Source organism: Sitophilus oryzae, unplaced genomic scaffold (assembly GCF_002938485.1).
Source record: "Sitophilus oryzae breed Bouriz unplaced genomic scaffold, Soryzae_2.0 scaffold_402_pilon_pilon, whole genome shotgun sequence".
Classification (NCBI taxonomy): domain Eukaryota; kingdom Metazoa; phylum Arthropoda; class Insecta; order Coleoptera; family Curculionidae; genus Sitophilus; species Sitophilus oryzae.
In genome coordinates this window covers 1,842,828-1,855,530 of record NW_022146977.1, presented here as the reverse complement: position 1 = coordinate 1,855,530, position 12,703 = coordinate 1,842,828, and positions in this window count along the sequence as shown.

The following is a 12,703-nucleotide window of genomic DNA, read 5'->3' as shown; positions in this document are numbered from 1 at the left end:
CGATCATTTCAAAAGCAAATCGCCGCCGATGTGTCGTTTTTAAACAATAATGAATAACAAATAGGTCTATATTTTAATTAGCAATATTGCACATTTCGGCCTCTGTAAGCCATTTGAGTGTAAACTGTACCAACAAAAGGCAATAATTACTGCGCTTTGTTGTTTTTTGCTAAAATAACATTTTATGATTATTCCAATTAATAATGAATTATTTCGTAGACTCGTATAGGCTTTTTGCTATTTCCACGCTAATAATTTATTTATTCTATTTGTTTTAATCATAAATTAAAAACAGATTGTCGGTTCATTATATTTTAAGCTGATGATTTTGAATAAATACCTTATATATGCGTCTGTTTTTTATCTAATGTTTGAGGGTATATGTTTAGCAAAAACTAGTTAATGAAATAAATTTATTTTGTATTAAAAATCTTTCAGCGCGTTAATAAAAAATTGGCGCCGCCGGGAGGCACGTAGGTATAGCCGCCCATACTAAAATATGATAATAAAAAGTTGGTAGGCAGTTCTTTTAGCTTCAAAGTAAAGGAATTTTTCCAATTTTTTTTATCTCAAAAACAGTGACTTTGACTGATTTTGATGTTATTACAAATTTTGTTGCAAATATTATTCCTAATCTTAAATTGAAAACCGCGTTTCGTTAGCTACTGTAATTTTGGATTTTTTTTAAATTTTTAACCCCCTCCCATACCCCCTTACCGACCCCCCACCCCCACCAAAAATTAATGGCCAGATTCTCGGGTGCCACAGTATTTTTGTGCCAAATTTGGTTAAAATCGGTTTAGCGGTTTTTGAGTTATCGTGTTACAGACACACGATATCATGAAAATATTTTGTATTTAGGTCATTTATGACCCAAATAACTCATTTTGAGTGAAATTAAAAAAACTTTTTTTTTGTCGATCTTAATAGTTTAATAGCCTACCATACCTGGTGGTATGGCCGGCTAAAAAGGGTAGGTATTTGAAACTTTGACGGAAAATAACAAACGGCAAATGACTATCTCTGTTCAAATGTAAACTCGAAAATATTAAAAAGTTAGTCAAAACCAAAATACGATTCTACTTGCCTCTGCATATTAGCGCAAACGAATCCTGGAAACGAAGCCTCACAACAAACACTCCGACGCGTATTATTGAATGAAATACTAACAATACCGCATAGGAATTGTTTGCATTACCTGTGCTAGTCAATTTCAAAACTCAATTTCTAAAGTCGCCTATTTTCGCTTCTCTATACAGATGAATGTATATTTCCTATTAACTCATGACAGTAACTCTTCTTTTAATTGAACATTGACATTATCACTTAGTCATTCAATTAAAAGTCCTACAGTTTTTTTAATTCTTATTTCATTAATATATTAAAATATTAAAATTTACAATGTATAAAATGATTTATTATTTTTACTACTGGAAGATAGAGAGTCGGTTAAATGGAGAAAGAATTGCAGTTTTGTGGGGTCATAAATATGCGCCTTTCAGATTTTTGAAAAAGTTCATGACTTACTAGGTATTTCGAAAAAAAAAAACAAATTTTGGCTATTTTAAAAATTGTCCCTAATTCCATTATAATCTATTTTAGACAAAAAGTCTTCATATAAAAGTTGTAGATAATCACATCCCTAATGAGCTTGTGTTCTCCGATTTTTTCTAAAGACTGTCATTTTTGACATATGACACAAACATATGTTTTTTAAATGGAAATCATAGTAGGCCATGACTTCCTAAAAAGCGCCATCTTTTCAGCGATATAAGTTTTTTTTTTAAATTACTGAGTTATAGCCAATTCTTATATTTTTTGACTAATTTCACTTAGTTGGCATGCTATTCTTATTCTGTTATGATTTATAACGTCTAAAAAGACAGAATATGATATTAAACGGTTCTTTACAATTTACAAACAAAAAATCCGCCAAACTTCTTTATGTCTTGAAAACCGTTCTCTAAAAAACGTAAGTAACGTTCACCGGTCAACGTATCCCCGAAAATGTATGGCCAAAAAAAGTTGAACCAATAATCGTACAGGCTTTTCTTCATTTGAAAAATTCATATTTACAATTTTTGTTTCTGTTTGTTTATTTTAATTACAAAGTTTGGATGTGACAGTTTCGCATTTCTGAGAGCAACAACGATTGAACTTGTTTCCATGGCTAACTAAGTGAAATTAGTCAAGAAATATAAGAATAGGTTATAACTCAGTAATTTTGTGAAAGAAGCATATTATAGCTTATATCGCTGAAAAGCTTAAAAAATTGCGCTCTTTATGAAGTCATGATCAACTATGGTTTCCATTTAAAAAAATCATATGTCAAAAATGACAAGCTTTGGAAAAAAAACGGAGGAGAATTAATCTCATTAAGGATGTAATTATCTACAATTTTTGTCTGAAAACTTTTTGTCTAAAATAGATTATAATGGAATTAGGGACAATTTTTAAAATAGCCTAAATTTGTTTTTTTCGAAATATCTAGTAAGCCGTGAACTTTTTCAAAAATCAGAAAGGAGGCGCCCACAAAACTGTATTTCTTTCCCCATTTAACCGACTCTCTATCTCCAGTAGTTTCCGAGATACCCATAGAGAATATCGTAGAAAACTCACCCTGTATAAAATATCCAAAATTATAAAAGTGCTGTATATAAGTAAAGTATATATCTGGTCGTTGCTCAGATATAAACATAAATATACAGTACATTTAGATCTTGTTATTTTGTGTTTTACATTGTAGTCGAAAGTAAAATTGTTATACATTTATTTTTAAAATTGTACTTGATTTGTTTGCTTCTTCTTTCACATGTTTTAGGTAAAAATTATTCTTGTTTATTTCATAATAATTTTGAGAATGTCACTGAAGTTAGTTTTGTTGTATACTCTGTAGACTCGTGCATCCTCTAAATTATAAAATGTATCTTTCCCGCAATCACAACGTAAGTTACAGGTAACAAACCCGTCGAGATCTCTGTTTACATTGGCCGTGGTTGCTGGCGCACAAAATTTCACGGCAACTTGATTTTAAATTTGGCCCCGGACCGTTCTTCTTACCCCGCTTGCACACACACCCTATCTACTTGACAGTAAGAACGATGAAAAACTATCGATATATGAACATATGTCGATGAAAATCTAAATGAGTAATTTTCTAATTTCATTTCATGTGCTCCATAGAATGCCATTTACGCATCTGATAACTATTCGTGCCTGTATTACACGGTTGTTTATTTCTCTATATATCGCCTGTTCCATCTCCTGTGAATATCGAACCCAGGTACCTGTCGTCTTCACGTACACTAATTTCCATATTATTGTCTAAAATAAGATTTTCTGTATTTGTCCCATTTGGAAAATATTTCGTTTTTTTCTGTTTTAATGTGAGACCCCATTTAGCATATTCTTCAATTATTTTTCGCACCATATATTCCATGTCGTCTTTGTCATTTGCAATTATGGCCTGGTCGTCTGCAAATTGCCAGGTGTATCAGCATAATATGTCATTTAGTTCTATACCCATTCCGTTACATTTTCTTTTCCGTAGATGTAAGGCATTGGCAATATAAATTTCTTTGAATAAGAAGACTAAGGAAGGAGCATAATGCTATCCATGTATTCATGCATGGTTGGCGGAAAAGCCACCATAAAAGCTCTCTAGGGTGGGGATCTTTGACAGTTCTGTTTGACGATTCATTTGACACATTTGAATTTGATTTGAAATTTTGTAGATTTGTCAGTCTTTACGGAGCTTATTTTATGTTATTTATTATTTATTCTACTACTGATAGTTGTATAAAGGTAGTAAATCTAGATGGAAATTGTGGCAGAACTTAAATTAACAGTGACACTATCGCGATTTATCGAAAAATACTCTAAAATAGTTGGTTGTGTAGCGTGCGGTAGATCTCGGCAAAAATTGAGTGAAATAATAGAACAACTTTTCGCTAGTAAGTGACTATATAGTCAACCGATCATAGTGTAGTAAACCGATCATTTATGAAATTCACTTAAATTAACTAAATTATATATTTTTCTTGCATTTTAGCTTTTATTTATTACTTGTCAAAGATTAGATGTCAAAGAATTTAGATACGTTAATTTGACTTACCTGCTTCAGTAGCGTATCGGATGTTTGTGGTAATAAATACTTATTATAACTTATCTATTTTTATTAGAATTATATATTTTTATAACAATTTTAATAACTACCAACATTTATTCGCAACGTAAAATAAAACAACAAATTATTGAGTCTACCCCACGTCTACCCTACATCATAGTTTTACATTTTTTAAATAAAATTAGAACGACACTGATAAACCGGAATTTAAGTCGGCCATATTTGAGGCCCATCGCGGTGTACCTAAGATTTTTGATATGCTCCTTCCTTAGTCTTCTTATTCAAAGATGAATTTTAAATAATGTTGGGGATATACAGCAACCCTGTCGGAGCTCTTTAGTGATAGAAATTTCCTCTTAGAGACCGTTCACCGTTTTTATTTGAGATTTTCTTCCATGGTAAAGATTTTGTACAGCTTTTATCAGAGCTGCGTTAATTCTGGACTACTTCATTGCATATTTGTTCTCGATGATCTGTTTCAATGCAAAAATATTATCTGTACATGATCTTCCGCCTCTGAAACCATTCTGTTCTTCTTCTTCGCAGCTGGAATATTCCTATTCAATTAGGTTCCTCAATATTCTTCCACAAAGCCGGCTCAAAGTGCTGGTGATCGAAATTCCCCGGTAGTTATTGGGTCCTTCCTTGAGCCCTTTTTATATGGTGTCCCAGAAATAAGTGCAAGTATTTTAACTGATAGTATAGTTCAACCCCAGAAACACGCCTCTGAGGTTTTTTCCGCGAAAAAAAAATTTTGAGAATTCGGAATTTTTTGAAAAAAAATTTGGATTTTTTTTAGTTTTTTGTTAAAAAACATAATTTCTTGGTGATATGGCAAAATAGGCACTAGATTAAATTTACAAGAAAGAAAATCCAGAAAAGATCCAGTAGTTCTCAAAATTTGAGCAAAAAATCATTTTTTTGGTAATTTTCAAAATAAAATAACTCCGTTATTTTGGACTTATTTGAAAAACGATAAAGAGAAAATATGTTTCTTTTATCGAGATCTACCATCCCTTAAAATACTTGCACTTATTTCTGGGACACCCTGTATAGAGGAGATATGTCTTTTTCCACTGTTCAGGTACTGGATAACCATTTAAGCATTGATTAATTATGTTTGTTAACATTCTAAACAGTTTTTCGCTTCCAGATTTAATGAGTTCCGCATATGTGGAACTCCCTCTGGGCCACATGCTCTACCATCTCCCATATATAAGCAACGAAATCCATATATCGATATTTTTGTTCCCAAATGGACATCCCTAATTGACAAACACTTAAAAAGTGTCCATATAGGCAGCTGCCGGTTAGGTCCCGTCGTCGCTCGCCTGCAGCCACGTCTCTCCGTACTTTTTGACGACGACGTATTGTCAACATGACAAATTGCCATTGGCGCGGCGCAGTTCCTCAATTAGCTTGTCAATATTGACATTACGGAGTGTGGGTCCCTTTCTATTTGAATTTTTGCCAAAAATATCTAGTCTGGTTCTTAGGAGATTTGGGAAGAAAAGTATCTAAAGTTCTACCAGAGGGTATTTGCTTCTATTCGCGTAATTGTTAGTGAATATGGGTAAATTAAAAAAAAATAAATGTATATCAAATAAATTTCCAAAACTCCAAATACTATACTGGGCTGACCGAAAATCGGGCACCATGAAAACTGACAATTGAAAGTTTCAGTATAAAGGTCATTTTCGGATCTGCATCCCAATACGATATTTTAATATGTCAAACTTCTTCCGCGTCTTGTAGCGGCGGCGTCGAGACAGGGCCTTAGGCCTCCGTTAATTGTATTAAGTTGTACCGAACTTGAATGAAACGCAAATATTGACGCGGGTCGTCGTCGCAAGAATCGGAACGAGCGCGCTTAACCTGGAAATAGACTAAAGACATTTTCTCTTGTTATTAAATAATTATGGCTCTTCGCCTTTGTTAATATTCCATTTTCCCAGTAGCGGCACCAAGAGGCGGTTAGTAGAGCGTTAAACAAAAGTCTTATTGTCCTAATCAATAGCTCAACAAAGAAGGAGGACCAGAAATCATCAAAACTTTAAATGTCCTATTTAATAAATGCATTGAAGAAGAAATAAACACATCACAGCGGAACAACGCAACCATCATTATTGTACACAAGAAAGGTGACGCTATATACAGACCATAAAAACTATAGGCTAATCAGACTTGCGACCTTAATCACTAAGCGATTGACAAATAAAATAGACTTTTTTCTTTCGAGCGAACAAGCAGGTTTCCGATCAGGTTACGGAACAAAAGACCATCTTCTAACAGTCAAGTTCCTTATCGAGAAATGCATTGAGTATAATAGACCACTAATGCTTGTCTTCGTGGATTTTAAGAAAGCCTTCGATTCGGTAGACAATGACAGCTTCTAGAGCAATCATAAAACATTATGATAATGCTACAGCAAATCGACAAATCAATGCACAGACAAATTCAATATCTATCGAGGGGTAAGACAAAGCGACATACTCTCCCCTAAACTATTCGTTGCTGTGCTAGAAAGTATGTTAAAAATGATGAACTAGGATTCAGCAGGAATTAAAATCGATGACAAATTGATAAATATCTCTCTTTTGCAGATGATATTGTTTTAATAACAGACAATATACAGGAAGCTCAGAATATGCTGGATATATTAAATGATGCTTCGAAAAAAGTCGGATTGAAAATAAACTTATCAAAGACACAATACATACTTCTGAAACAAGTGCATATATATAAATACGTAGGAAATGAGATCGATATTAGAACGGATAATCAGACACACGAAATTCTACGAAGAATAGGTTTGTCGTGGGCTGCATTCGATAAACTAAAGTATATATTGAGATCTGATCTTTCAATATGTTTAAAAAGAAAGGTCTTTAACCAGTGTGTCCTGCCTGTCCTCACGTATGGAGCTGAAACACTTACTTTGACAAAAAAGAACATACATAGAATACAGGTTATGAAAAGGGAGTTACACATAGGGATAAGATACCTAATCATACCATACGAAATTAAACCGGAGTAAGAGATGCGGTGATATATGTTTTAGACCTTCAATGGAATTGGGCAGGACATGTGGCTAGGATAACAGATGGACGGTGGACCAAGAGACTTGTGGAAGAGAGACCAAGACACGAGGTCTATAGAAGCAGAGGATGACCTCCTAGTCGATGGACAGATGATATTAAGAGAGTGACTGGAAACTGGATTCAAGTGGCACAAAAATGAAAGAAATGGCAAGAGTTGATGGAAGCTTTTGTTCAGCAGTGGACGGAATAAGCTAAATGATGATACAATCGCGTCACTGATGAAGCTCTTGGCTCCTTCTTTTTTACAGCCACTCTGGGTACAAAAACGCATATATATTTTCTAATAAATAGTCTCAGAAATTTAGCAGTAGTTAAAAAAATAGACTTTGCATATTTTTTGTTCCTTACAAATATATTTTTATTCATATTTTTGGATTGACACTATTGGCAGGCAAGCTTTTTATGAAAATCGGGACATAAGGGAGCATCAAATGTAACAAACATTTACTTAATGGACTGGATTGGTTTTGATTTCTCCGCTGTTTGTCGTATGTAAATCCATTAACACATCGGATGCGTAATTTGATCTCGGCACATATGCAACGATAAAATATAAATTAGGTGTAGGTATACGTTTAGGAGCGGTCTTTCGGCGAATATTGTAAACTTTAAAGGCTAATAATGACCATCGCAAGCATATGTGATGGGTAATATCGACCTAAATTTTAGGTATTTATTTAGAACATATGATATAACAACCCTAAACCTTGTGTATTTTGAATCTTAATTTTTTCAAAATTTTAAGTAAAATTAGTATTAACTTTTGGTTTGAATTCCATTAAAAATCACATAAAATTATTAACCTGTAGAAATATACAGGGTGTCCCAGGGTGTGCGTGCATTAGAAGTTCCTAGAAAACTACAATATCTAGATTGGAGATTTTTTGTATCATTGTTTCACAGCGATATCTATCGATTAAAAATATTTTCAATATGGTGGCTCTTCCGGAAATACCGGAAGTTGACAGCAACTTTCTTATTTTAAATTGGTGCCTCCATTTTTTATTCCATATTGTAAAGTTTTATGAATTTTGATATTAAAAACTCTATACCTAACATTAACAGTTTTTGAAAAAAAAAATATTTAAAATTTTTGGACAAAAAAAACTGCCCGTCAAAAAATTTGTATAGGCTAAACATGAAATTTAGTGATTACCATAGGCACTGTGAGATAAAAGGGTGGCATGTGGCTATCTATTTCAAAAATTAAATTCTTGGAATGTCATATAATAGTGGCCGCAGCTGTCATTGAATTGAGTGACTGTCATGGAATTTGACTCGTGAATTGTCAAATCGAAATTCATAATTATTCTATACAAAATGACTCTGTATTTTCAAATTTTTGTGACACAATCACATTTTTGCTTATAGCTGGGCCGTAATATAAATTTTACTAATTTGAAGGTATATTTTTGCAAATAATTTTTAAATTACTATTCCACACACAAAATGTAATTAAATTCTACACAAAAGTACAACTTTAACGCCTCTTCCAAAAAGTCTAATAAAACTTTTGCATAAAATCATCTCAATAATTACGGACAATCTTAATTAAAAATATAACCTTTTCAAAATTAACAAGGGATGACATATTATGTCCCGTGTTCCGATGCACCACACTGTATATGTATATATGTATAATGAGGAAACAATATTAATACCATTATATAATTTTTATCAATAGAACAACATAATAGACCGAGAGCTTTTTAGGCGATACAAAAAATCTCCAACATAAAAAACCGTATCATCGTTACATGGCTAATTTTTTGTGTGAAGTATCCTTTTGTGTAGCCATTGTGAAATAGTCATGTCTGCCAGCGCGATCCCGGGGCTTAAAGCGGGAGCGGCCAATCGAAAGGGTGAAATTTTGACGCTAAAAATATTATAAGGTACACGAGTTATAATTGTCAAATAGCTTTTATTTATTATTAGGAAACGTGTAAAATTGTTGACAGACATTTTTCTCGTGGCTGAAATGCCGGCAGACAACGCGAAAGAGGCATAGAATTTTGACAAAAGAAAATCATCGCATACATGCATGTGTTTTGGTGGAATGTCATGTTTATTGTTAATTAATTTAAAAAGCCGTATGCAAAAGGGCAGACAAAAAAATCGTTATTGAAATAATAAAAAAATATATTTATAATATATTCGTATATTATATGATTTATCTATACTTAAACGGATGAGGCGGCCAGCGTTCCCTGAATAAAGCCCTAGAGTAATATCGCGCTTTTGATAACTGTCTGCAGCTGATTGAGCCACGATCTTTTTGTCTGCCCTTTTGCATACGGCTTTTAAAATAAATAAATATGACATTTCACCAATCGGCATGCAAATATTCCATAATTTTTTTCATTCTTCAAATTTCATTTTTTAATAATTTTTAAAATTTCATGCCTCTTTCGCGTTGTCTGTCGGCATTTTAGCGACTAGAAAAATGTCTGCCAACAATTTTCCACGTTTCTTAATAATAAATAAAAGCTAGTTTCGCAATTATAACTCATGTATCTTATAATATTTTTAGTGTCAAAATTTCACCCTTTCGATTGGCCGCCCCCGTTTTAAGCACCGGGATCGCGCTGGCAGACATGACTATTTCATAATGGATACACAAAAGGATACTTCACACAAAAAATTAGCCATGTAACGATGATAAGGTTTTTTATGTAGCCAGCTCTTAGACTATAATAATTAACCCGAAAATTTCACACCTCTACTTTTCAACCAATAACATGCTTTAATGTTGACTAGTTACCATGGCAACTGAAAAAATTTCCGGAAATTTTTTCGAGGCGCCACGAAACTTTAGTGGAAATTTTTTGACAGTTGAAAAGGTAAACATAAGATCTACAATCATAATGTGAATGAACTACAATGTCTATATATTGAAATATTACCCATTTGAGTTTTAGCATTTGATGTAACTAAGGTTGGTAATATTTTTTATTTAAGGAAATATGTTAGATATACCTACATATGAATTTCTTCGAAATTGCCATGTTCTAAAAAATATAGTTCTGCCGCCTTTATTTAACTAAAGCTGGTATTTTTCTATTTAACGAAATATGATGGATATATCTATATGATTTTTTTAGAATTTATTTCATGTTGAATTATCTTCAATGCCAAATCTTTAATGATATCGACTAATATAGCAAAATAATAACGAAACACATTTAGTAATTATAGGTTTTATTAATATTAAAAACACAATTATTGTAAATGTTTGTAGGCTGGCTTGAATTGGTGGTTTGAATCTGGGTATTTTCTGTTTTATTTTGCATTGTGCTCTGATCATGATTGAACTGGCTAGTACTTGATGAAATGCTCCTCATGGATTCAATCATCTGTTGATGATGTTCAGCGTCCAACTGTAAGTAAGGTTTGATCGACTGACTATTACTATGTCCAGTAATTTTAATGAGCTGTTGTTCACCAACTCCTTTCTTGGCCAAATTCGAAACAGCTGTTGCTCTTGCAGAATGATTGGTTATTTTAACTTTTTTAGTGTCAATTCCTATATCTGAAGCTGCTGATTTAAACCATGAAGATACAATGTTCTTACCAACTGGGCTATTCTTGTACCATCCTTTCGAATTGGGTTGATTCCAGTATGGGTTTGGTGTTAAGAATAGTCTGTCGGTTTGAATAAGATTTCCCCTTTTTTCCATCAACTTTCTAAACAAGCGAACCGGACACATTTGTGGATTTTCGAAATTTCTAATCAACCATTTACTATCCGACAGTTTTTTAGAACCACCTTGTGTGGTTTTAGAGAAAATTGGATTATATTCTATCCGACCTTTTGGGTTTCCGAAATTATCAGTTTCTTCTTTGAAGTATTGGATACAAGCAGAATGTCCTTCCCCTCCTCTCCATGCCAGCTCATGTGAAACTATGTGAAAAAATTTACGCTGCAACCCATCTGGAGTATTTTCATCCCACATTTCAATAATTTTTTTGTATTCGTCACTGGTTAAGGCTGAAGCACTCACTTTTCTTTTTGCTGAATCTCTCTGTAGTATTTTGCGCTTAGCATCGCGTGCAGCTCTGGCGGTCACAAATTCCACATCAGAAAACGGATTAAATTTTATTTTATATTTTTCGTAATAAATTTCTTGCAACTGCTTAGCAGTAGAGTTCCACATCACTTTGACCACACTTTCCTTATAATCTTCAAAATTTTTCTTTTTCATATTAAATGCGTAGTCCTCCAGTATAGTAGCCAGCTGTACTACACTCATACACTCATGAATATTATACGACTTTTCATCACAAAATTCAACAAACTGTTTCCATACACTTGATTTTGATTTTCGGGTGTTATCTGGTTTTATATTTTCAATTTCTTCTTTAATGACTTGTTGGTTTACTTTTCCAAATCGCGACATTTCGCTATACACTTCTTACTCTACGTACAGACGTTTTAAAACTAGTAATAGCTTAATGACAGAATCGCAAACAAAAATGACAAAACACATAATATGTCAAAAACATCAATACCTTGGCCAACTTAACAAATTGAAATTATTTTAAAATGTCATGTTGGATTAATATTTTTTTTTTCAAATTTAGGTGTGAAATTTTCTTACCGAATACCACGCAAGCTTAAATTATTCCTGGAAATTTTCTTTCGGGCACGAATATTTTAGGAAAATTATTAATTTTCAAAATATTCGTGCCCTCAAAAAAATTTCCGAAAATAATTTAAGCTCTTGTGATATTATAAGTGAAAATTTCTACTTTTAAATGGTCCAACCGCGAGATTCCGACGATTTATTGATCGAATGGCCGTCTCTCATTTTATTATTAGCTAATTCTCGATTTAAGCCTAAGCAACCGAAAGGATCTTTCAGTTCGTTTGCTAAAAAAGTGTCTAACAAAGGAAATCTTCGGTTGCCCATTTTGCCGTCGACGGATTAATCCTTTTCGCAGATTCTTTTCAACTTATTTCTTAATGCTTACCTGTTTTTTAAGCTTTCCTTGCTCTTTTCCTTTCCTAATCTCCGCGCTAAAGATCTTTGTCACTACATCTTGGACAAAGAAAGACGACTCGAAAAAGAAGCGAATTAAAAAAAAATGTCCGGGTTTGTTGACGATATTTCGGGGGATTTTTTTTATTTCAGCTTTAATTTTATATTTGAGCATTGTTTTTTTGTTCTGCTGCTTAAAATAGTTTAAAAAGAAATGCTGCTGTTAAAAATCTATCACAAAAAATATAAAAATCTGACTTATTTTTAAAGATAAAAGACTTAAATCTTTTAATGACTTAAGTCTTTTCTAAAATAGTTATTTTTATACATATCGACCGAAAAGATTAATTTCGGAAGACGATAATGTAATTTTATCGTCGTGTATAAAACAATATTTTTTCCATAGGGAGTTACGTTTTGAAAAATATTCGGAAATTATTATTTCAACGAATTTATTTAAGTTCACATTAACGTATACTTGATATGTATGCCAGATT